The 25730-nt window shown below is 39.8% G+C and overlaps 1 long non-coding RNA gene across 1 annotated transcript; it reads right to left on the bottom strand.

Annotated features, from left to right (window-relative positions):
- Nucleotides 1-17008: 17008 nt before the first annotated feature.
- On the bottom strand, nt 17009-18848 carry LOC309482235. Its single transcript, XR_014200267.1, has 3 exons — nt 18633-18848; nt 17573-17607; nt 17009-17270 (listed from the first exon to the last, which is right to left on the bottom strand). It is a non-coding gene; the product is annotated as an uncharacterized lncRNA (long non-coding RNA).
- Nucleotides 18849-25730: the final 6882 nt, after the last annotated feature.

Here is a 25730-nt window from a genome sequence, read left to right as displayed (position 1 = left end):
CAACTTGTGAAGAGAAACGTTACCCTACCCGTGTACGGAAACCACCAACCCGTCTGGATTTATAAAAAGGAACCTGGAGTGGGACATTATAGTCATAAAGTAGCATAAGTTTGTTCCTTTTGAAAAAAAAAAAAGTTTTTGTTAACAGAGAAATATTGTTTGTTAAGATTTTCTTATCTAGGGGGGAGGAAGTGTAGTGTATTGAGTAGAATGCACCCAGAGTAAACTCAGGAATAAGCACTGCTTGCCACTCTAGATTAACTCAGGGTTAGATTCTGGTTGGCCAGCAAATTGTCTAAAGAAAGAAGAAACACAAGTGTTCACAAAGTTGTTCATTCTGATATTGCACAGTAAAAAGAAAAGAAGAATTGCCCATCGTTGTCTCGACTCTAATTTGTGTTAGACAAACACAACAATCCCCTCAGCCTAAGTTTCTTCACGTCAGTCCTGCCGAGCCTGAGCTTCACGTCAGTCCTGCCGAGCCTGAGCTTCACATCACTTCTGCCGATCCAGAGACTGTTCACGTCACGTCTGCCGATCCAGAGACTGTTCATGTTACGTCTGCCGATCCAGAGGCTGTTCACGTCACGTCTTCCGAGCCAGTGTCTCCGGACAAGATGGCCGCCGCTGAGCCAGTGTCTCCAGACAAGATGGCCGCCGCCGAGCCAGTGTCTCCGGACAAGATGGCCGCCGCCGAGCCAGCGTCTCCGGACAAGATGGCCGACGCCACGTCGCCTGAGCCCTCAGCAGAGATGGCCGCCGCCACGCCTGAACCTGAGCCCTCAGCAAAGATGGCCGCCGCCATGTCGCCTGAGCCCTGTGTTTAGTCTCAGTCTTGGTGAGTTCTTGTTACTGTATTTTGGCTGTTTGGTTCTTGTGTTGTGTTTCCCTAGTCTGAGTTTGTCTAGTTTTGTTTATTTTATAAAGTTTGCTGCACGTGGATCCTGCTTCCTCCTATCATTCAACCCCATTGTTACAAACATTAGAAAATTACAATCTAAAAAAAGCTTTTTAAAACAGAAGTTAAAAATCACAAAATTAAAAAAAAATTATTACAAAAGCACAGTATACATTTTAACTGGTAAGATGAATCTCAGCTTAGTAATTGACCTACAGTATATTAGCCTACATTTGATTTACCCCATTACAATAGTCCCTTTACAGTTATTGCTCTCCAAAAAATACACTTGTAGGTTTAAAATTCTAAATAAGGCACATCTAATGTCCAAATTACAAATATTATATATATATATATATATATATATATATATATATAAAAAAAAAAATAAAAAAAAATAAATAAATAAATCCCTGAATTAGGCTGCTTCTGTTTTTTATTATTTTAAGTATAAAATATATAAGTGTAATGAGCAATACGTTCACTGAAACTTATTCGACATCCTAAAGATAAATTATTATAATTAAAGATATTTCTGGTGTTATAAAATGTTGCATATTAATTTTCCAAGCAAAATGTATATTTTAGTCAAATTATTGCACGCAGTAGCGCTCGTTCAATGTGAATTTTAGCAGCAAAATGGACATATTTGCATGACTTTCTAACATTTACAGATGGAGAATATACGTGAAATGTAAAAAATATACGCTGTTTGATGGTGAATCGATTTGATCCACGATCGACCTCTAGGGCTGCTTCAGAAATGTGTGCACACGCAATTATCTAGACTAGTGCTGCGTTTCAGTCCACTTTTAGACACGCACTTGCAAACTTCCCTAAGCACTTCCCCTCGGGGGAATCCCCACCGCCATTTTGAAGTGCGTTCCACTTTGTGAAGTGGACGAGGGAAGTTTATATGGACAGACCCTCACTCACTCGATTTTGACAGAGGGAGCGAGTCTACTTCATATGTACACTTCAGGCACCTATATGTCCCACAATGCAGTACGATTGTGACATCACCAGATCTTGTCTAATCACCACCACAACAAACAACTCTATGATATATTAATTCTATTTTTTTTTTATTGAAAACAACTCAAACACCATATATACATTTGGATGCTGCATTAAACAAATTCTTAAAGGGAAAACAAATGTAAATAATACATCAATTACATAGCTGATTCCAAGTGATCAAGGGCTTAGGACGTTCCAATTCAGCCCATAGACTGTAAAAAAAAGATGGACGACACCCCTTCGCTCTCTTCCATTGATGAGAACTGAAGCCGCCAGTGTCCCGATATGGCGCTGACATATTGGAACTTGAGTCTGCGCAGTAGCGATTTCGGGACCAGACCTGCGCAGTAGTGAGCAGGAAGTAAAGCCGCGAAATCAGCGCTCCGCCCTCACTCTCGCAGAATGCACTGAGGGAGAGTGGATTCTGCACACTTTTTAAAAATTGATTGCAGTACAACAAGAGGCTTGTTAAAATAAAGTAAATACAATCTCCTCAGTCCTCCGAAGAGCCCGAAAAAAATGTCCGTTGGTGCTTCAGTGACTACTTCGATCAGAGAACCTGTCAATCACAGCTGTCAATCATGACGTTACACCACCGCATCACGTAACTAACTAAAAACCAACTTATTTTTCAAACAGACACTTGAACTTACATCAGCGTGATAAAAACGACAGCAAATGAAAGAAACCACCTTTGGAAAAAATATATTTGAAGTGTAATTTAATTGTTTAGTTGGTCTCACGTCCCGTTGAATAACACGGGGAGGCGGGACTTATGACCTATACTAGGACCAGTCACCGGGGGGCGATCGAGACGTTTTGGCTTCACTTTTCAGGGCTTGTGCGGCACGCTTGATTCAGCCCATTGCAGTTTCTGCCAGTAGTGGGCACTCGCAATGACGTACATCCGAGTGAATGAGACGGAGGAAAGTTAGCAAGTGAAGGGCATGACAATTTTGGACTGGAATGCAGCCTAGATAAACCTGGATCAAATTAGTGGGATTGCGTGAACCTCAATTACCTTTTATGAAACCGCTTTAGCCCAAACTTATTTGTTAGGTTCATTCAAGTCAGGTGATGGAGTTTAATCCCCGCTTTTCTTAGTGTCTTTTATGGAACAACCCTCTGGAGTCTGTGGATTGATTGTTTGATTGTCTGATTGTTTGTCACCTGAAGATTTTTAGTGTTTTCTTTATATAGGCTAATGTTGCCCCCTTGGACAATAACAACGACAACCTTTTCTTTCTGTAGATTTATTTGCCCCGGTTGTTTTTCTCTTTTGTTTTCTTGCGACAGATATTGGGGCTTAAAGTTTTAACATGAACAACAACATGCGTTAACTGCACTTCTTCTTTCCTTTTTTAACCACTAGTCTTTTTCTTCTCACAGCGCCCCCAACAGTATACATATTCTCCGAGGCCCTCAATATTAATCCCCTTTAAATTATATTAGTGCAAATTATCTTTACAATGAACAAGAACATAAAACAAATTAAATAATTATTTGAGGTCATTACACCCTCCCCCACAAAAAATAAATAAAATGTTACAGAACATTTTTAGTTTACTATCTCTAGGTAAATATTGAAAATGACAATTCCAATAACAGTGTAATGTACATACTTTCTCACAGCTTAACAATATATTCTACTTCCATACAACTGTGACATTATTACAATCATCTAAACTTTTAGATTGTATGCATATTGAAAGGTGTCTTGTCTTTAGGCTCGCTGGTGGGCCCCCCAAAGCATCCTGTAACGACAAGTGGACACAACCACATACACCTCCACAATGTATTTGACACATTTTAAATGTCACTTCAGTAATGCATTAATCTCTTAGTGTTTCCTTCAGCATTTCAACTATACCTTAAGCTGACCAAACTATAATTCAGCATTATTACGACTGTAGATTTACCATACCCTTAACTGTTTATAACTCACTTAACAAAAATATGACTTTGAACATTACTATTTCAACTCTCACTAGTATGAAGGATACAGATTCAGGTGATCGATGCTCAGCTGGGGTTGTACACAGCAGGTTCTCACGTCAGTATTTCCACCACAAACACTCCAGTTCACTGGTCGAAGCGTGGGCTCACCCAGGGTGTCATACGTATATAGATTTCTAGGTCGCCTGGTTCTGGCAGAAGTTCTCCTCATAGGTTCCGATGCCAATTCACTATCTTCACGCTCGGCTTCTCCAACGGTTCCTTCCTCCAGCTCCCGCTCCCCTTGAAGATCTCCCAGCTCTTCTTCATCGGGCTTCTCAGAGTCTGGTAGGTTTACAGATTCGTCAACGATTTCTTCGATGTCAGGTTCCTTTCGAGGTTTCCTGTTTCTCTCCTCTCTTCCGGGGTGAAATTCTGCTGCACACGGATCTAGATCTGTTCCTGCTCTCTGTATTGGAACCCACAAGTCAACCTCCTCGTCGCTGGAACAACTGTCTGTGCTTTCGTGGTGAGTATTTTGTTGTGGTTGTGCTTCCTTTTTTGATCTGTTCCTCTGAAATCCTTTTCTTTCCAGACGAACATCGACTGCCCTCTGCTCATCAACCAGGTAAGGACAAGGTAACAGAAGGTTCCGGTGCAGCACTCTTTCTTTTCCAGTCACATCCAACGGTCCAACTACATACACCGGGCCATCTCCTCTCTTTTCTTTCACCACATACGTTTGTTTTTCCCAGAACATGATCCCCTGGCTCCAGGACAGAACTCCATGCCTTCCGGTTGTAATTTCTTTGCCCCCTTGCAGCAGCCTTCTTCATGTTCTTTTTTGCAATCTCATATGCTTCTTGCATAGACCTTTTCCACTTTTCAGCGTAGTCGGCGTGAGACAGAGTGTTCTTTACTTGCTTTGTGGGGAGCACCATATCAATTGGAAGAACGGGCTCTCGACCAAAAAGGAGAAAGAATGGGGAAAATCCTGTCGACTCGTGCACCGTAGAATTATAGGCGTGGACAACTTCTGCCCAATTCGACTTCTTTGTCTCCTCTAGGGTCCTCAACATCCCCAACAGTGTCCTATTGAACCTCTCTGCCGGGTTAGCTTGGGGATGGTAGGGAGTCGTACGTGAATGCCGAATCCCACAGTAACTCTGTAACTTTTGGAACAGGCTGTTCTCGAACTCCCTCCCCTGGTCATGGTGGATCTTTGCAGGAAAACCTTAGCGCATAATGAAATCTTCAAAGATCTTCCGGGCTGCTGTCTTTCCAGACTTGTTTCTGGTGGCGTATGCCTGAGCAAACTTTTAAAAATGGTCTATGATCACGAGGATATACTCTGCTCCCCCTCTACTTTTCTCCAGGCGCAGGTAATCAATCGAGATCATCTCAAATGGAGCTGTTGTCTCAATGCTCTGGATTGAGATTCTGGTGATCCGGTTTGGTTTCTTTTGTCTTAGGCATCGACACACTCTTGTGACATAATGCTTTATCTCTTCTCTCATTCTCGGCCAGAAGAAACGTGCACAAGCTGCTGCCACCATGCGATCAGCACCTAGGTGGGCCATGTCTTCATGTAAGTACTTGTATATCATACTTTTCAAGTTTTCTGGGACAACTAACTGAGTTCTGGTCATTATTTTCCTTTGCAGGATACCTTCCTCATTAATCTGCAGGTGATGCCATTCTCGTAGGAGTCGTCTCACAGCTTCCGGTTCCTTCAATTTGTCTTTGTGTTTGAGATAGATTTGTTTCTGTTTCAGATCAAGTACTCGGCTGATGACTGGATCATTCAGCTGTGCGCTCCTGATATCCTGAGGTGTTAGCCGTTGACTGGTCTCTGATCCACCCTTCAGCTCCTCCGGTAAGACATCTATGTTGCAAGTGATTGCAGATATCCAGTCCACTTCTCCACGTCGTTGTGCTTTCAGGGCTTCCTCGATTGATCCCAGAACTTCTGGCTCACATTCTTGAGTACACTCTCTGACTGTGACTTCAATGGGCACTGGTCTCCGTGATAAGAACTCTGCTTCTCGATTTGCTGTTCCTGGTCTATACTTCAAAGTGAAACGGTAGTCTGCCAGCTCAGAAACCCACCGTTGCCCCGCTGCATTGAGCTTTGCCGTTTTCATGACATATGTCAACGTGTTATTGTCACTGTAGACAATGAAATGTGGCGCATGAAACAGGAAATCCCGGAAACGCACTGTGATCGCCCGTTTGAGTCCGAGGAACTCCAACTTCCCAGAATGCAGCTTGTAGTTCCTTTTGGCAGGGGTCAGAGTCCGAGACCCATAACCAACTACTCTGAGTTTGCCTCACTGTCGTTGGTACAGTACGGCTCCTAGCCCTTCTTCTGACGCATCAACATGAAGGACAAATGGCTTTTCAAAGTCTGGGTATGCCATAATGGGTGGGTTTGACAACTCCGCGATCAGCTTCTCCAGTGCTTCCTGATGTCGCCCATTCCACTCTACTGGCTGTGATGGAGGTGCTTGCGAGGATGAGTTCCCTCTTTTTCCTGAGCCTTTCGCACATGCTGGGCTTTGTCAACAGTTCATATAAAGGCTTGGCTATTCTGGCAAAGTCAGCAATGTATGATCTGTAGTAACCAAGGAAACCCATGAGCTTCCTCACTTCACGAACAGTGCTAGGTGTTTCCCACTTTAGTGCTTGCACAGCCTCTTTTTCTTTGGGGTTCATGCTGTACCCCTGTTCAGAGATGATGCGGCCCACATAGCAGACTTCCCGCTTAAAAAAGTCACATTTCCTTGGCCTTAGCTTGATACCACACTGCTCCTGTCGCTGTAGCACTTTCTTCAAGTCCTCTAGGTGCTGTTCGAAGTCCTTGCTGAAGACTAACACGTCGTCAAGATAGGGAACACAGATATCATCCCTTAACTCTCCTAGACACTCTTCCATGTACCTCTGAAAAGCGGCAGGTGCATTTGTGAGGCCAAAAGGTATCCGTACCCACTCGTAGAGCCCCCAGGGTGTTATGAATGCCGTGTATGCCCTACTGTCTTTACTCATGAAGCCCTGATGATAGGCTTTACCCTGGTCCAGCACAGTGAACCAGGAGTTCCCCCCTAGATTTTCTAGGATCTCTTGGATTCGTGGGATGGGATGCCGGTCAGGGTGTGTCTTTTCGTTGAGCAGCCGGTAGTCCACACATAGATGCAAGCTCCCATCTTTCTTTCTCACACACACAACTGGCGAGGAATAGGAGGATGACGACTTTTGGATCCACCCCTGACTCAGCAAATTCTGTATGTGGGGTCTTCACCTCTTGGTACAGGGGTCTTGGGATTGCATTGTACGTCTTTTGTACAGGGGTTGTCTTTCAAATGAATGTCCATTCTAAGGTCCTGAATACATCCAGTATCCCAGTCATCCTTGGCAAACACTCCACTATTCTCTCTCAGTAGCTGTCTCACATGTTCCTGTTGTTCCCCAGGTAAGTGACTGAGGTCCACTGGAGGGTCCCATCCTTCACTCTCCTGAACCCTAGGCAGAGTCTGTGGAAGCAAGTCATTGTCACATTGTGATGGCTGAGATTGGGATTCAGATGGAGGCGGTGGTTTCACTTCCAGCTGATGGATGGCATCCACTGTATGCAGCCACCCCAGGACAGTCCGTGCTGTAAGTGTCACCTCTTCCTCTGTGGTATTTTCCACCATCACTGTAATGTTGTCATTATCATTTTGAGGCATCTGAATAAGCTGTTTGTTTACCTTTATACCTGCCGGCCAGGGTACTTCTGAATTGGGCTCCAGCATTACGTGTGTTCCAAGGGTAACCGTCTTATTCAGTTTGCCACAGCTGACGTTCACTCTCGCGCACCTTGGAAGAATGATGGATTTTCGTCCAAGTCTTGCAATATGGCAGCTGCTGCTGTTTTTGCGTTTCTTCAGCAGTGACAGAACGGCTTTTGCTTTCCTAGGGCTAACTTCCAGAGATGAACTCAGTGTGTTCACAAGAAGACTCAAAGGAATCTGCTGGGCTGCATTCGCTTGGACCAATTCCTCAATCACATTAAAGCCGATGATGGGTTTCTCCAATTCACTGGATGCAATGAGAATTGGTGCCAGCAGGTGTGCCCCTTCCTTCAGTCTCAGTGTTTCCGGACAGACAAAACTCCACTTCCATCCAGCCTTCATATGGGATGCTCGTCCAATTCGCCGCTGTCAGGTTGAGTTCTCCCTCCTCAAGCAGCTCTCTCACTGGTCTCACCTCTGTGTCAGGAAGATGTCTCTTCTTCCACTCCGAGCCCACAATTGAAACTTGTGACCCCGTGTCCCAAAGCACTGATGTATTAACCCCTCCAAGAGAACATTGCACCAAGCATCTGCGTCCCACCAAACTGGCTGTTTTCTCCTGTTTGTTTGACCATGGTGCTTCAGATAAGCAAGCTCTTGGTAAGCTTTCAATGATGTCTGATGTAATCTTGCTTGACGTCACATTGGTTACAGTTTGTTTCCGACAACCCGCTGCCCAGTGCTCACTGCTGCCACACTTGTAGCAGTGTTCACATCTTCCCTCTGGGTTGGACTGCTCACATTGGGTACAGCGCCTGGTGCTTGCTCGAACAGGTGGAAATTGATTTCGAGTGAATCTCTGGTTACTGTTTCTGATTGCCTGAGGCCGTGATGTTTGAGCAAGGCTCGCTACTTGAGACGTAAGGCTCTGGATTGCTTCACAGATCACTTTGTCTCGTGCATCCAGCTTTTCCATCAGGTTGTTAGGCTTTGGAGCTTTCTCTTTTTTCATACTGACACCTTTATCCTGTTCAGCATGTGCCTGTTCCTCCTCCCTTACTGTGGCCACCTTGGCTATTTTTGGTCGAGTGGTTGAGAATTTTGCTCCAGACTATATGACATATTCATTTTCTCCAAAAGCACTTCATCTTCCACCCTTAGGTTTTCCAGGTAGGTTTTTAGATCATTGTGTATGCTGTCGTCATGAAGGCCAGTCAGAACTGTCTGCAAAAACTGGTTCTGGATTAGATCATGATTATATCTTAATCCTGTCTTTACATTTTCAGATGCTGACAAAACCCTCTGTCTGAGATCCATGGCTCGAACTAAGAACTGGATAGGCGTTTCTTTGGGTTCTTGAACTGCACGTGTGAGTGAGTGATACAATTCAGTTGCATCCTTTTCAATAAAATGTGCTCTGAGAATCTGTTTAAGGACAGGCAATGTTAAGTCTGTTCTGCTCTCCAGGTAACTTCTCAAACTGACACCTGGGACGATGGCTTGAATGACTGCCTCAACAATTTCTCCCTCATCATAACCTCTTTTGCATGCCCTGTGAGATCCACAGGCTAGTCTGTCCAGGCTGGTAAAGTTTGATTTGTCTCTCTGGCCAGGTTCACCAATTTGTCCAGTTATTTTGAGTTCTTTTTTATGCACTAGTGTGACATTTTCTCCTGAAACTGATGAATTTTGCATTTTTCTGTCTGTTCTGGCACATAGTGATTCTGTTGCAGTGATTATCACAGGCTTTTCTGGTGCAATTCCACTAACACCCACAGAGTGGTGCTCCAGGTCAACTTTCCGCTGCCCCTCGTTGTTTGCTTCAACCTCTATACTAGATGAGCTCTCGGTTTCCTCTTCGTCAACATTTCTCAAACTGTAAATTTTTTCCTTTGTATCTAACAATATAGATAGTCCTTCATCTTCAAGTGAAACAACATCATCTCCCTCTAAATACTGCAGAATGCGTCTTCTCAGTGCGCGAGGCGTGTGTCTCTCATCCTCCCCCACATTTAACATTAACATGTCACACAAGCCTCTTAGTTGCAAAGCAGATAACTTGAGTAATTTACTCTCTATTTCATCCAGCGTTGCTTCCCACACAGGCAACATTATGGCCACTCACTGAACAGATTAACTCACGTTTGCTGGTATTTTTTTCGCCGTTTCAAAGTCCACTCTCTCCGTGATTCGCGGCTCGTTCTCAGCTCGCGCTGCACTCGCGGCTCGTTTCATCACTCGCTGGCCGCTCCGCACTTGCTGCTCTCTTCCTCCCGAAATCCATCACAAAACCGAGGAGAAACACCAATTTTATATTGCCCCCTTGGACAATAACAACGACAACCTTTTCTTTCTGTAGATTTATTTGCCCCGGTTGTTTTTTCTCTTTTGTTTTCTTGCGACAGATTTTGGGGCTTAAAGTTTTAACATGAACAACAACATGCGTTAACTGCACTTCTTCTCTCCTTTTTTAACCACTAGTCTTTTTCTTCTCACAGCACCCCCAACAGTATACATATTCTCCGAGGCCCTCAATATTAATCCCCTTTACATTGTATTAGTGCAAATTATCTTTACAATAAACAAGAACATAAAACAAATTAAATAATTATTTGAGGTCATTACACTAACTATTGAGAATAAGTGAATTGTTACACTGACGAAGGCATACAGCCGAAACGTTTGCACTATTTTTATCTCCTGCTTGAACCTAATAAAAGTATTTTTAGAGTGCAGACCTCTTTTGCATTATCAAAATAATAGCATAAAAAAAAGTGATCAGGTGATATCTTGGCTTTGTTCACCACATCACATGGTGTTTAGAAGTGCATTTTAACCCCCTGAGGTCGGAGGTATCGCCGGCGATACCAGCTCGCTTTTTTTTTAATCAGTGTAAAAGAAACTCATAAATACTCTGTTGACTTTGATTTTCCATAGGAGTTTCATACATCAATCGATTCTGTTAAATGTGTGTTATTTTTGTGTATACTCACAATAAAAACAAAGTGTTGAGCTTTTTGCCAAATAAAGAAAAATAAACACGAAGCGAGTTCTGCCTTCTCTCTGCCAGTGAAGTCCATTCTGAAACGCGTCCGAAAATGAACAATAACTGAGCGAATACTCAGTCAAACAGACAAACAGGCATGACGCTTGAATTCTCTTCTTTTAAATGAAGTAATTTATATAAAAAACAAATATTCTCATCTTGTGAAATCTGTATTAAAAGAGAGCGATTCCAGACGAGCTCATCTCAGCTCATTACGTTTTAATCGGCCCCGCCCACGGAGAGCGCGCGCTATTCAAACGCAAATGACTGAGACGATCCCATACAAACTGTGAACGCCCACATATCAGCTCGAGAAAACACATCAAGTTTATTCAGATGATCAGTGCACTTGTCTACACTGTCTCGCAGCGCTGTGAGGAATAATACTAATGGAAAACGTACCTCAGAAGTGCTGGTATTTCGAGGAGCAACGGATGGAATACTGTAGTAAGTTTTTTTTCATTCTCAAGTAAATCGCGTTTCTGTGTGAATGAATGAACGGCAGCGATGCGCTGTTTACCACAACTCGCAAAAAGACGGTTTAAATTTGAATTGCGTTTCTAGTAGGAATTAGATCGGTCTAGTAGGAATTGCGGTTCTGTGAATGAATAATCTGCTTTTAGCAAACTATTTTGCTATACTGAGAAAAAAATCGACTGAAATGTGTTGAAATAAAATGTATTTGTATAAGCAACGTATTAAACTGCAAATTAACATTTATATTCCTTATAATAAAAACGAAAGACCGATGTTACAGACATATGAAAGACAACATTTCGTTGATTAGTTTTGGATAGATTACACATTTTTACTGTAAAATATCTGCCACCTCAAATAAGCTTTTGTTTGCCAATTTTTGCTAATATGTTAAATATAGTATGTTTTGTCAATGTAGGCTATATTCGAAGTAATGCATTGCTTAACTTTGAAATATGTATGATAAAATGTATACTTTAGTTTTTACAAAGAAAGATTACACTTCAATTGTTGTTGTAATTGTAACCTTTTTAATAAAAAAATATATTTACAAGGTAGATGTAAAAAAAAATTCAAAGGTAAATATAAGCCTTTTCTTTAAATAATTTTTATTGTGTTTTATTATTGACAAATTTGGGGAGAGGATACATATTCCAAAACTGAAAATACAGTATGAGAATTAACTGCACAATTACTAGACATGTTTTCCTTGGATATTATACAATTTGCAAGCAAAATTTGTGAAAAAAAAATAATTTGAAATGCTTCCAACTGTGAACCAATTTGGTAGAATATATATATATATATATATATTGCTCTTGCATTCTTTCTTGTGGCTATAGGTGACACACCTGAATGAATGGCTCATTAAGTATGCAGGCCCCATTGTCTCCTCAGGTGTGAATCACTACATATGCATGATGCTGTTGAATTGTTGACGCCCCTTGCGCATATTGTCTTTACAAACAAAAAGTGTTTTACAAGATTTAAATCAATGTATTGTGTTATGTGAATGATAAGGGCAGGATGATTTTCATATCATTTTGAAGAAAAAACTCTAGGCAATGACATCCATTAGTCAAAAGTCTTATTGACACATATTTAGTATGTGTTTTGTGGCCTTATTTCAGAAACTTTAGTTTTTAGTTTTTTCAATAACCATGCATAAACATTATTCTCTCAAAAATACAAACATGTACATGCATGTTGCTCACATATTATGGTAGCCCTGTTTGTGCTAAATAGAGTGTAATTATACCTTTGCCATTAATATGTTTATAAGCAACTGAAAAAAGCACAAATGTCAGGGTATGTCAGAACATCTCAATGACCCCAAAAACCACTCAGACCCCAGAGGGTTAAACAACAGGAAACTGCTTCTTAAAAGTTTCCCTCTTCACACTCGACTCGAGTTATGTCTTTGATGAATGATAGCATCAGAGGTGTACTTAACTATTAGGCAAAACAACTATGTGTCACAGTCGTGCAGCAGTGAGCAACAGAGGAAGGAACCTCAAGGTTGAACCAGTTAATTGTTGAATAGTTTTGTATAGGTCCCCATTCCTATATTTTGCCTGGGGCTCCCAAATCTCTAAATCCGCCCCTGCTGGCAATATCACAGCAAGGAGGCAGTTATAAAAAAAACATAAAAAAAAAACATGACAAAGTTTTATTGTATACAAGAACATTAATCCCATCATCAATGTGCATTTCTACTAATTGGTTAAGAGCAGTAATGTAAGCTCCTGTGATGACATAATTTTACCAGCCACAATCAGTCATGGTCACAAGCTCCTGCATGCTACTCCCTCTCCTCCTTGATTTTTGTGGCAATTTTAAGGACAAGATACATTTTAAAAAAATCCTCAGATTTTACATAATTTCCTCAGTTCAGAAAGAATTAAAACCACCGCCATATTCCAGCTATGCTTTGCAGAGAGCTAATCCACATGTACAGACCCAGTCAGCTCAACCCTCCCTCTCCCTCTCTCGCCTACATGGTGAGAATGAATATTGGTCTAATTAAGGGGACCTTCAGGCAAGCTTTTTTGGATTCTATTGACAATGTGTTTGAAAGGGTGGAAGGTAGACAATGATAGTAATTCAGTCATTTATTCTATCATTAGTTTTATAATATGCAATAACAGAGTGACTTAAAGTAAATTAAGATGATTTGGCAACTGTCAAGTGACTTTAACGCGCCCCCAAAAAGCAAAAAAGGAAGGCGGCGCTGCATTTGAAAAAATGCTGCGCGTCAAAAAGCTGGCCGATGCCCATCTTTATGCAAATGAATCCGTTGAACGCGACGCGACTATCCAATAGAAGTAGAGCACGTGGAGACTGGGGGAATCATGAGCCGCTGCATGGCTAAAAACCACGCCCATAGCGGTAAACTTGAGGAACGCCCATCAACATACAAATGAGGAGAGGCGTTGCGACACCACGCTTCAGTCGTGTCGCAAAAGTGGATCTACACCGTAACCCTCGTTCCCTGAAGGAAGGAACGGAGACGTAGTCGACGTGTCGACTGATTGGGATCACGCTTAGGGAGCCTGTCATCTTCGAGTATTGATAAAACAAGCCAATGCACACATTGGCATGCGAGCTTTGCATCCACGCTCCGCCCTGCAGCACGGGTATAAATTCGGAAGTGGATGCACGCACCACTTGTTTTTCGCTGAGGAGCCGAGCGGAGCCCGGAGTCAGCGGTGGTCCAGTAATAGTGGCGACGGGACTACATCTCCGTTGCCCTCCTTCAGGGAACGAGGGTTACATACGTTGGAAAGGCTCATTTTATCAATACTCGAAGATGACAGGCTCCCTAAGTGTGATCCCAATCAGTCGACACGTCGAACGTGAGCAACTGAAAGGGAACCACATGTCCGCATGCAGCTGTATTACAGAAATGATTCAAATTAGCTATGTTGTTCCAATTGAGCTATAGGATCTCCATATTCAAGATCTGGAACAAAACAGAAAACACAGCAGACAGGCACAGCAATTTTGGGTGACCTTTGGGTGACCAGCAATTGACTTGGTAACCTCATAATCCAAATATGAAGCTATTCATAGTCAACTTTAATTTATAATTAGATTTTTAACTTGACCTCTAAGATATCTCCATTAATAAAACTCAGAGTTTTAAAGGCACAACAGAGGCCAAAAGCAGACGGTCTCAGGTCCTGTCCACACGGAGACGCGTTTCGCTGTATACGTACACATTTTTTATCGTATTGGCGTTTCGTCCACACGGATCCGGCGTTTTCGGAGACTGAAACCTCTATTTTTTTAAACCGGGTCCCAAGGTGGATAAATCTGAAAACGCCGCCCTTGCGTTTTCGTGTGTACGGCTAATCCGTACATTTTGTGAAACGATGATGTCATCACACCAAGTGTCAACTAGTCAGACACCGTTAAGTCACAGCAACTACATTTATGGTTTTTCATATTGTTCAACAAAGTTCTTGTTTAAAAAAGAAAAAAGAAAAGAAAAAAAGAAGCTACTGTGCCTAATATTATTGTTGTATACAGCCATAGTATACAACGCGCAAGGTTTATGCTCATGCTTTAAGTCTTCTTCTCCGTTTTTAGTGTATGTCTGTGGCAGAATTACAGCGCCACATACTGGTCTGGCATGTATACTACATCGTTTTGAGTCGGTTTCAGTGGTTTCGTGTGTACGCAGATATTTCTTGAGACGAGGCCGTGTTTACGGAATTTTTTTTTTGAACGGGGAAAAAAATATCGGATAGGGAAAGCTCTGGCTTCGTGTGGATGTGGCCTCAGTCTCAAAAGCCTCAAAAACCACCTGAAATCACATTTTGCACTTCATTCCCTTTGGACCTTTATGTTAGCAGAAACTGGCAGATTTTCACACCTGTTGAAAGATCAAAACAGACATTTCTCTCTATGTCAACCCCTGTGGGTGGACAACACATCTGTCATTTCAGTTTTATAAAAGTCTCTGCATCAGCGCCCTGCAGTCATTGAACGACAGCACATTTAGTTTCACAGTCACTGGCAACACAGCCAGCCAATAGTCAAAAGTCAAAAATAGTTCAAAAGAAGAAAGTTTGGAAAACCTAGCTGGAGAACATGCATGAGAAATTACTTCATTTGTCCAGCAACTGAATACCTGGAAACAATAGAGAGATGTTGCTGGAATTGCATCTCCTCCTGTGTAAAGTGGTTATAAAGAGCAGGCCATTTGGAATAAAATCACACATCTTCTGCCCTAATGGGTCAAGGTGATTCAGGTATGACTCAAATAGTGACAAACAGCAGTGAGACATTAATTCCAGCTGAGAATGACGGAAGTGAGACCATTATTCATAGCCTGAGCTTTATGTTTTCACATACAGACAGATTACTTATAATAAACTCAGCACCACAAGCCAATATGCTCATAAATTTACAGCTAATTTACCACAACAGGGTGTCTCAGTATGTTTTTTATGCAATTTGTATATGAGAGAAAAATTTAATTACCACAATGTGAGATGAAAGATTGGTAGCTCACTATAGTGTAGATCCACTTACTACACGCGAAAATCATTAATCTGCTCGTTATGATGGCAGCGATTATTGCCATGGTGCTTGCAGTGCAAATAATAATGCGTATGTGTTTGGAACTGTACATGTATAAATTCAATAACCCTTATTTGATTCAGTAGTCTGGTCATAAGATGTAAATAATTAATTTCGCCACAAAGAATGTGAGGGTTCCCAGATAGCCACTGGACGCTGTAACGGAACAGGGCCGCAACCGCAAAACGATAGAGCCGGGTCTGGCACGCATCCGCCTCACGGACTCGTTCCTGAGTCCAAACGCACATCGGGCCGAAGCCGTTTCTGGTCTATTTTTAGGGGTTGTTGCGGATATGTGCCAGCGCCGATCCAGCACCGCCTGATCATCCTGTTACAGATGCGTAACGGGTGCGTGAAACGATTCCGCCTACCGGAGCTGTGCCGGATGTGTTACGATTCCACTTAAATCACCACTGGATTGTCCTTTTGCCTTATTTTCGGCATTTTTGTCAGTTAGGGTATCATAGTAACCTATGCTACCTAGGCATACATAAAGTTATTTTATAATAATGCTCTGTCTATCTACAGTAATTATCTTATATAGTTTTTCTGTGTAAAATAACTATGAAGTTATGTATAAAAATGCAATAAGTACATACATTCAAATATAAAGTTTGTATATTTACAGTTTTAATTTTTGGTCAAAGTTGTGAAACTAGACCTGCAATCTCTAATTAAGTACTTAATAATAGCAAATGTACAGTGAATTTCTGTTAAATTAACTAAACATACAAGTACGGAATACCTGCACACTTACAGTATTCATTAAACAAACACTGAACATCAAGATACGTGAATGATAGGAAATACAAGCTTAGTATAGAATTTAGAACATGTAAAAATATCCACATTAAAAGGCAATTGCTGTATGCCTTTATACTCTAATATAACTTGTTTTAAACATTTACAATTACATTTTTTCCAAAGTGACTTAAAATTAAGAGAACAATAGAAGCAACAAGTGCAGTGACAAGTCCCAGTTAGTGTAGCACAGTGCACAAATTATTTTTTTATTAAAACAAAGATTTAGTATTATTGGGTCAAGTGTTTATGAAAAGATGGATCTTTAGCAGTTTCTTGAAAATGTGTTGAGTTGGGCAGGTCATCCCACCAGCAGGGAACAGTCCAGGGAAAGGTCAGTGAAAGTGATTGTGTGTCTCTTTGGGATGATGGCACCACAAGGCGCCGTTCACTTGCAGAACACAAGCTTCTGAAGACACACAGATCTGAAGCAGTGAGTTTAGGTCATGCTGCAGCATCTGGATCAGTTGCAGAGGTTTGACTGATGCTGGAAGAGCTGCAATAGTCCAGTCTGGATAGAACAAGAGCTTAGACAAGGAGTTGTGTGGCTCCGATAGGAAGGGCCGGATCTTTCTGATGTTGTATAAGGCAAATCAGCAGGATCACACAGCAAGGATGGTTTGGCTGAAACCATAAGCAGTTCTGTCTTGGCAAGGTTGAGTTGAAAGTCATTCATCCAGCAAGAATTTTCCATCAGGTAGGCTGAGATGCAAGCAGCAACCGTCAGATCCTTTAGCTGGAATGAAAGGTAGAGATATGTGTCATTAAGTGATAGGAAAAGTCATGTTTCTAAATGAAAAAGCCTAGTTACGCTACCAACAACAACAAAAAAAATTAAATAGATGGGTGGAATCTAACACAATCGTGGTCTTACTGTAGTAAAACCAAACCTTGTGCAGTGGCCTCACAAGGATCAAATGAATATTCATATGGGAAAATATAGTATAAAACAAATTACATTTTCTGCCACTTTTAGTGAAATCATATGGAATCAGAAGACTCGGCCATTACAATATTTTAAATTACTTCTTCCCATACCTTGTTTGCCATGATAATTCTGCTTTCCACTTGACCTGAAATCACAAAAAAAAAAAAAAAAAAAAAACTCAGTATTACATTTACACATGTAAGAATATGTTCCACTGAGACAATGCAAAACCTAAACTGACTATGATCTGGAAGCTGAGCAGGAAAGGCTAACAGTGAAGTTTTGAGCTGAGACACCTAACCTTAGGGGTGTAAGTTAACTGTCTGTTCATCTGGATCAATGCAATTTTCATAACCAATGATCAAAAGTATCCTATGAAAAAGGCTACTATGATGACCCCAGGCCATCCAAAATGTAGATACGCTCATTTCTTCATCAGAACACAAACATTCTATCAACTTTTATTTTATAAGCCTAATATATGCACATATATGCATTCTAGATAGCTACGTGTTGGCAAGCAGATGCAGCCAGAATATGCAATTTATCATGTTGTGTTCATATTCTAGTCTCATGTGCTTTCCTGTATCAAGTACAGTATTTACTGAATTCGTTTTCTTAACAGTCTTGAGATAACGTTAGCCATGTTTAACCCTTACGAAAATTAACTATGGTTTAACCACAAAGAAAAAAAACAAGAAAAAAAACATGGTAGGCCAGCTAGGCCTATTTGTTTTTGTAGTATAACTGTGGTTATTAAAAATGGTAATAAAAATTGGTTAGTTAAAACCGAGGATATTTTTTAAGAGAAGAATTTTCAGCTTCCAGACAGTGATTCAAAATGTCCCGCCATTTAAGAGATTGATTTACTGACAGATACTATCGCGTATTAACGAAGATTTTATTCACAATTAAACGGACTTTGATATGTATAACAAGTCTACGAAAGCTTGTTTTAGGTCTTTTGAGGTGTGGGTTCAACTGATCTTTCTTAAAACAGATGGAAAATGTAAAGACGCATGCTACATTTTCAGTGTTTTGCCCTCCAGCTCTCGCCAGTTATGACAGAACATAATTTAAGAATGCTAACGTTAGCTTGAAAACTGTAAACGTAACACAAATGTAATATAAAATATCGTTCACATGTAACTTAGTATATGAGACTCTTACCTCAGCCGGTGATCGGTTGGCATGATGTCCGCTGACGAACAAGGCTCACAGAAAAGGGTGTTATTTCCAAAGAATCCAAACGGACTGACAGACAACAGCTCCTGCTCACGGCTGCTCTTGACGAACACGATTGCTTTGAACCACTGTTGATCTCACAGTCTACTTCACGAGAGTAGACTGAATTCAAATCTCCCGCTTGCCCAAACTCGATCCTGATCAGCTAACGTTAACCGTTGTGGGCGGGAGTAAACAGCGGAAAAGTAATGGCGGCGAATTTGAATCTGTGTCATCTCAAAAGCCCTGAATGTGCAGCAACGGCAAATGCCTTTTATTTGCAAATATTTGCTGTATAATGACAAAGCGGTAAAAATCTGTAAAAAAAATACAGACAATTACTTGTAAAATTACACTTTTTTTTTTACAGTGTGTGCTGTAACGGACCTGTTGCTGTATAGTTTTTAAACACTGATAATATTGTTCAGCTTAATGACAATGCATTTATCTCATGCTCTAAGATAGAAAAATAAATATGCAGACAGGTAACCATGTTGTTTTGAAAATGTTTATTCCACGGAGTTCTTCACACAGTTTGAGAAAAGTATTTCGGATGTGGTCCACATCAGGTAGTCTCTGTCAAAACAGTGTTGGCTCAAATCTGTTTTGCAGATATGGGCCAGAGCAGTTTTTAGCCCTTTTTTAAATGCAGTCGGCTCAGATATGTATCACAGATTCGGGCCACACCAGTGTAGCCTATGTGAAAACAGTATCGGCTCAGATTCATATTGCAGATCTGGACCAAATCAGTGTCAGACACAGCTAATGTCTTTCGGTTACCTATGGGAAAAGTGATCTGGGCCAGATCTGTAAAATGATATAAATACTGAACTGATGGCAGTTAGATTGTTTAAGCTGAAACCTCTGTCTGGCACGGATCTGGTTCACAATCAGAAAACGTCTCTAAGATAGAAACGGAGGCAAGGGGCTTAAAACGGATCCGTGCCAAATGTAATTGCTATCTGGGTTGTTAATGCAGGTGACATGTGGAGCTCACATGATTTATAATACCTCGGACTAAATTGTGGAAGATAAAAAAAAATAAAAAAAGTTTACACTTACAGTACTTTTATGTTCAGACCCTGAAGAATGTAAACCTCTGGGAAATATATATATATATATATATATATATATTTTTTTTTTTTTTTTTTTTATCCCATCACCATCCTTTAGGGTAGAAATGTATAATAACTCCTACCATAGCAATGTTTACAGCTTTTACCTTGGTACACAGCGACTGCATTTTGAGGGGAAATATGCCTAATCAAGTTGTTAGGACCTATGGGTCATGATTTTATTCAGATTATTTCTGTCTCAGGTGAATTAAGGACAGCTCAGATAAGCTGCTCTAATCATTACAGCACATCTTACAATAAGAGAGCACAATAGCCTAAAATACCCACACCTCACCAGTCCACCAGACGTGCTGGAGAGTGCTGAATGAGAGGCGTAGCAGAGATATGCCTGCAGGATTCTGTGCACTCAGTCAATAAATTACTTTTGCTTCTTTTGAAAATAAAAAAAAGCAAATATAAGTCTTGACTCGTGCAATTGTCATCCTCTGCTCTTTCTTTCAGCTCAGAAATCGCTCATTCAGAAAAGCATGCCGGCACAAATTTCAAGTAGCCTATTGCAGTCTCACCGAAGACAACGACACAGATGTACACCCTCCTAGCATGATTGACTCCAGCTCAGTGATTAAACCAGTTCAGAGATTATTTGTTCCACCAACTATGCCCATTGGCATTCAGCATGTGTATTACGTATATTATGTATGATTATACACTAAAGTGCATGTTAAATCATGTTGATTAGCCATAGTCAGCAATTTCCACTTGAATATGGTTTACTAAATAGAACATCTGATTCTAGTAGCCTACAGCAATTTGATAGTTAGCATTTAATGAGATGGAAGGGAGTGACCATAAAACTCTTGAATTTCTGGTTCTGTCATTTGTGAAGAAACGTGTGGCACAGCCATAACTTTACAATGCAACAGTGACATGCTGGATCTGAGCTATTTAGATATGTTAAGAATGATGCACTTCTCATATTTTATAAAAATCATACATTATGAATTTGAAATCCACCTTATTAACCCTCTGAGGTCTGAGCTGTTTTCTGGGCCCTGGAGGTGGTCTGACATGCTCTGACATTTGTGTTTTTTTCTGTTACTAGTGACATTTTCATGGCTAAAGTCTAATTACACTGTATTCAGCACAAACTCTGCTACAATAATATATCAGCAGCATGTATGTAAAAGTTTGTAGTTTTGAGATAATGACATTTATGCGTGGTTTGTGAAAATACAAAAACAAATTCTCACTGAAATAAGGCCATGAAACCCATACTGATTATTTCTTCACAAGACTTTTGAAAATTGTATGACATAGCCTAGAATATTTGCTCCAAAACTATGTGAAAATCACCCTGACTGCTCATTCAGATAAGACAATATATTGATTTAAAATTTCTAAGACGTGTTTTGTGTGACAAAGTCATATGCGAAGAGGCGTGATCATCTCATGAATATGTAAGCTTTTCACACCTGAGAAAGACAAAGACACTCCCCTAACTGCCCTATTAGGAGCGATCAGGCCCTGTCATTCAGAGCAACCTTGCACAAAGAATGAGGAGATTTAAAAAAGAATGGCTTTTAGATTGTTTGGATTTATTTACAACACAACACAATCCAAAAATACAAATGACAAAAGAGCACATTGAAAACAATGATCCAAAGACAGAGACCTTTGTGCCATTCCTAAAAACATTGTACATACCTTTCATTTCCAAGGTGTTTGATTTTCACTTTACCATGTTCATGTACAGAGACTCATGTGAATGTTGAAGTCAGCAGGACTCAGTTGCATCTGGTCCCTGAAAGAAAAAAAAAAAGAAAAAACTGTGAACATACTGATATCAAGAGAAACTATAGGGCTGCACGATTTTGGGAATAGATTTTAGATTTTTCTGGTTAAAATTTCTTTTTAAAATTCACAGAATACACACACACACACACACACACACACACACACACACGTTTCCAACAATATATAATGAACACCAGGTTTGTTGTGCCTTGTAGGCATCGGCTTCGCAGTGCTGCATAAAATAATAATAACAATAAATTAAATCTTCCAAAAGATTTCAAGAACAACTACGTTAGAGAAAAATATATTGATTATCATATGTTACTTCAAATGTTTCCATTCGTTATGATGATATGAAATGAGATAATAGTAAAAACATAAAGCCTAATGTTTGGTGCATTTTTCCTTTCAAACGCAATCGCGCTCCAAAATATGATACATTAAAACCCACAGCGCGCTCCAAAATATGATACATTCAAACGCCATCGCGCTCCAAAATATTAAACATTATGGTTATACATATCTATGTTTGAGCAGATATCCACAAACAGTATTTAACAGGAAACACGGGTCTAAATAGTATAATATTCACCATATATCTAGCAACAGTTCAACTGCAATGTGAAGTTTATGCAACAATACCATAAACTAATAAGTAAGAATTTCTTACCTTACATCTTTCTTGTCTTCAAATCGCGTTCTTCTTCTTCTGGGGGTAAATCCAATGTAAGCTCAGACGTGTCTTCCAAACTCGACGAAAAGCAGAGACTTGTGAAGTGTTTTGGTGTTTTGTGTTTGAGGTAAGGAGGGCGTTCGCGTCCCATGTGGAGATTTGCATGTGAATCTCTTTTGCGCGAGTCACCTACCTACAAACTAGCTTGCTTCCCTAAACTAGCTTACTTCCTGCGCAGAATCGACAAACAGACTTCAGCAAATGTCCTTTAACCCTCTGGGGTCTGAGTGGTTTTTGGGGTCCTTGAGATGTTCTGACATGCCCTGACATTTGTGCTTTTTTCAGTTGCTTATAAACATATTAATGGCAAAGGTATAATTACACTCTATTTAGCACAAACAGGGCTACCATAATATGTGAGCAACATGCATGTACATGTTTGTATTTTTGAGAGAATAATGTTTATGCATGGTTATTGAAAAAACTAAAAACTAAAGTTTCTGAAATAAGGCCACAAAACACATACTAAATACGCGTCAATAAGACTTTTGACTAATTGATGTCTTTGCCTAGAGTTTTTTCTTCAAAATGATGTGAAAATCATCCTGCCCTTATCATTCACATAACACAATACATTGATTTAAATCTTGTAAAACACTTTTTGTTTGTAAAGGCAATATGCGCAAGGGAAAAAGAAATATAAAAAAAGAATCTGTGATATTTCTACTTTTGTATGTGTCCACTTACAATCAAATCAAAACATTGTGCTTTTGTAAAATAAAGAAAATAAACAGGGTGTGCGTTCTGCCTCTCCGTCGCGGTGAACTTTTTTTTCTTGAGCACGTCTATAAACTGAAACAAAACTCAGCGAATACTTCTCACACATTTATGAGCCATATACCTTTATACACATTTAAGTGTGTACTTTTAAATGATTAGTTTAATGATTAGACAACCATTCAACAGCATCATGCATATGTAGTGATTCACACCTGAGGAGACAATGGGGCCCGCATACTTAATGAGCCATTCATTCAGGTGTGTCACCTATAGCCACAAGAAAGAATGCAAGAGCAATATATATACAGTATATATATATATATATATATATATATATATATATATATATTCTACCAAATTGGTTCACAGTTGGAAGCATGTCAATTTTTTTTTTTTTTTTTTTACAAATTTTGCTTGCAAATTGTATAATATCCAAGGAAAACATGTCTATTAATTGTGCAGTTAATTCTCATACTGTATTTTCAGTTTTGGAATATGTATCCTCTCCCCAAATTTGTCAATAATAAAACACAATAAAAATTATTTAAAGAAAATGCTTATATTTACCTTTTAAAATTTGTTTACATCTACCTTGTAAATATATATATTTTTTTATTAAAAAGGTTACAATTACAACAACAATTGAAGTGTAATCTTTCTTTGTAAAACCGAAAGTATACATTTTATCATACATATTTCAAAGTTTAGGATTCATTACTTCGAATATAGCCTACATTGACAAAACATACTATATTTAACATATTAGCAAAAATTGGAAAACAAAAGCTTATTTGAGGTGGCAGATATTTTACAGTAAAAATGTGTAATCTATCCAAAACTAATCAACGAAATGTTGTCTTTCATTTGTCTGTAAAATAGGTCTTTCGTTTTTATTATAAGGAATATAAATGTTAATTTGCAGTTTAATACGTTGCTTATACAATACATTTTATTTCAACATATTTCAATCGATTTTACTCAGTATAGCAAAATAGTTTGCTAAAAGCAGATCATTCATTCACACACAGAAACGCAATTCAAATTTAAACTGTCTTTTTGCGAGTTGTGGTAAACAGCGCATCTCTGCGTTCATTCATTCACACAGAAACGCGATTTACTTGAGAATGAAAAAAAACTTACTACAGTATTCCATCCGTTGCTCCTCGAAATACCAGCACTTCTGAGGTAAGTTTTCCATTATTATTATTCCTCACAGCGCTGCGAGACAGTGTAGACAAGTACACTTATCTGAATAAACTTGATGTGTTTTCTCGAGCTGATATGTGGGCGTTCACAGTTTGTATGGGATCGTCTCAGTCATTTGCGTTTGAATAGCGCGCGCTCTCCGTGGGCGGGGCCGATTAAAACGTAATGAGCTGAGATGAGCTCGACTGGAATCGCTCTCTTTTAATACAGATTTCACAAGATGAGAATATTTGTTTTTTATATAAATTACTTCATTTAAAAGAAGAGAATTCAAGCTTCATGCCTGTGTGTCTGTATGCCTGTTTGACTGAGTATTCGCTGAGTTATTGTTCATTTTCGGACGCGTTTCAGAATGGACTTCACTGGCAGAGAGAAGGCAGAACTCGCTTCGTGTTTATTTTTCTTTATTTGGCAAAAAGCACAACACTTTGTTTTTATTGTGAGTATACACAAAAATAATACACATTTAACAGAATCGATTGATGTATGAAACTCCTATGGAAAATCAAAGTCAACAGAGTATTTATGAGTTTATTTTACATTGATAAAAAAAAAGCGAGCTGGTATCCGGCGATACCGTTGACCTCAGGGGGTTAAATGCTTTCATCATGGCCGGGGGATCTCAGAGCAGTTCTCTAGAGAATCTCCCAAGAAGAAGCAAGGCCAGAGGATCTCAGACAAATTCCATTGAGAATCCCACCGAAAACACAAATACAACAGTTTCTATAGAATAAGGGGTATGACAAAATTACATGAAACTTTACATAATTTCCCACAATTTGATTGATTCTTTTTAGACAATACCTTCTGTTGCTAGGTAATGATTCCTTCATAATCACAGGATTTCAAACCTAGTCATCTGTCTAGTTTCATTTCCCCTATTTGTTATTTATACACACACACACACACACACGTGCACACACACACACACACACACACTCAAAGTCACAACTTTTCTGAAAGGACACACATACATCATTCAAAAACATACTGCAAACAAACTGCAAGAAAAACAAATGTTAGTTATGATTAATTAAAAAAATCCATCACTGCGGCTGCCTTTATTTCTCCTGCAGCGTTCTCCTGTAATCCCATGCCTTATGGGCGTGTTTACATTATTCTGTGTTCATGTGTGTGCAGTGCACACTGTGCACACGATTGAAGTGGCGACTAGAGCGACAGCATGAAGGTATGTGCAACTGCTACTATTGATGCATATTCTTTTATGTGATAAATAATTCTGTTTAATTTGTTTAGGAGGAATAGTCTAAATAGAAGCCATTGTGTTCATTGAAGCCGGTGGGGCAACATTCTCGACACTGCTGCTTTGTCTACATTTGTTTCCCGTGATTTAAATCTGCTCTTCGGCTTGTATTCACTCTGTTTACTGGTTTTATCCGTTAGACCAGTTATTCAGTGTGTATTTATTTCGTTTATTGTTGGGTTATTTACATTTGCTCTTTAATTTGTATTTGGTTTGTTTTGTGATTTGCTATCTGTATGGTTGCTTGTTTA

The sequence above is a fragment of the Leuciscus leuciscus genome, assembly GCF_965113295.1.
Source record: "Leuciscus leuciscus genome assembly, chromosome: 2".
NCBI lineage: Eukaryota > Metazoa > Chordata > Actinopteri > Cypriniformes > Leuciscidae > Leuciscus > Leuciscus leuciscus.
The sequence above is the reverse complement of the archived record's forward strand: the minus strand, read 5'-3'. Positions and strand labels throughout refer to the sequence as shown.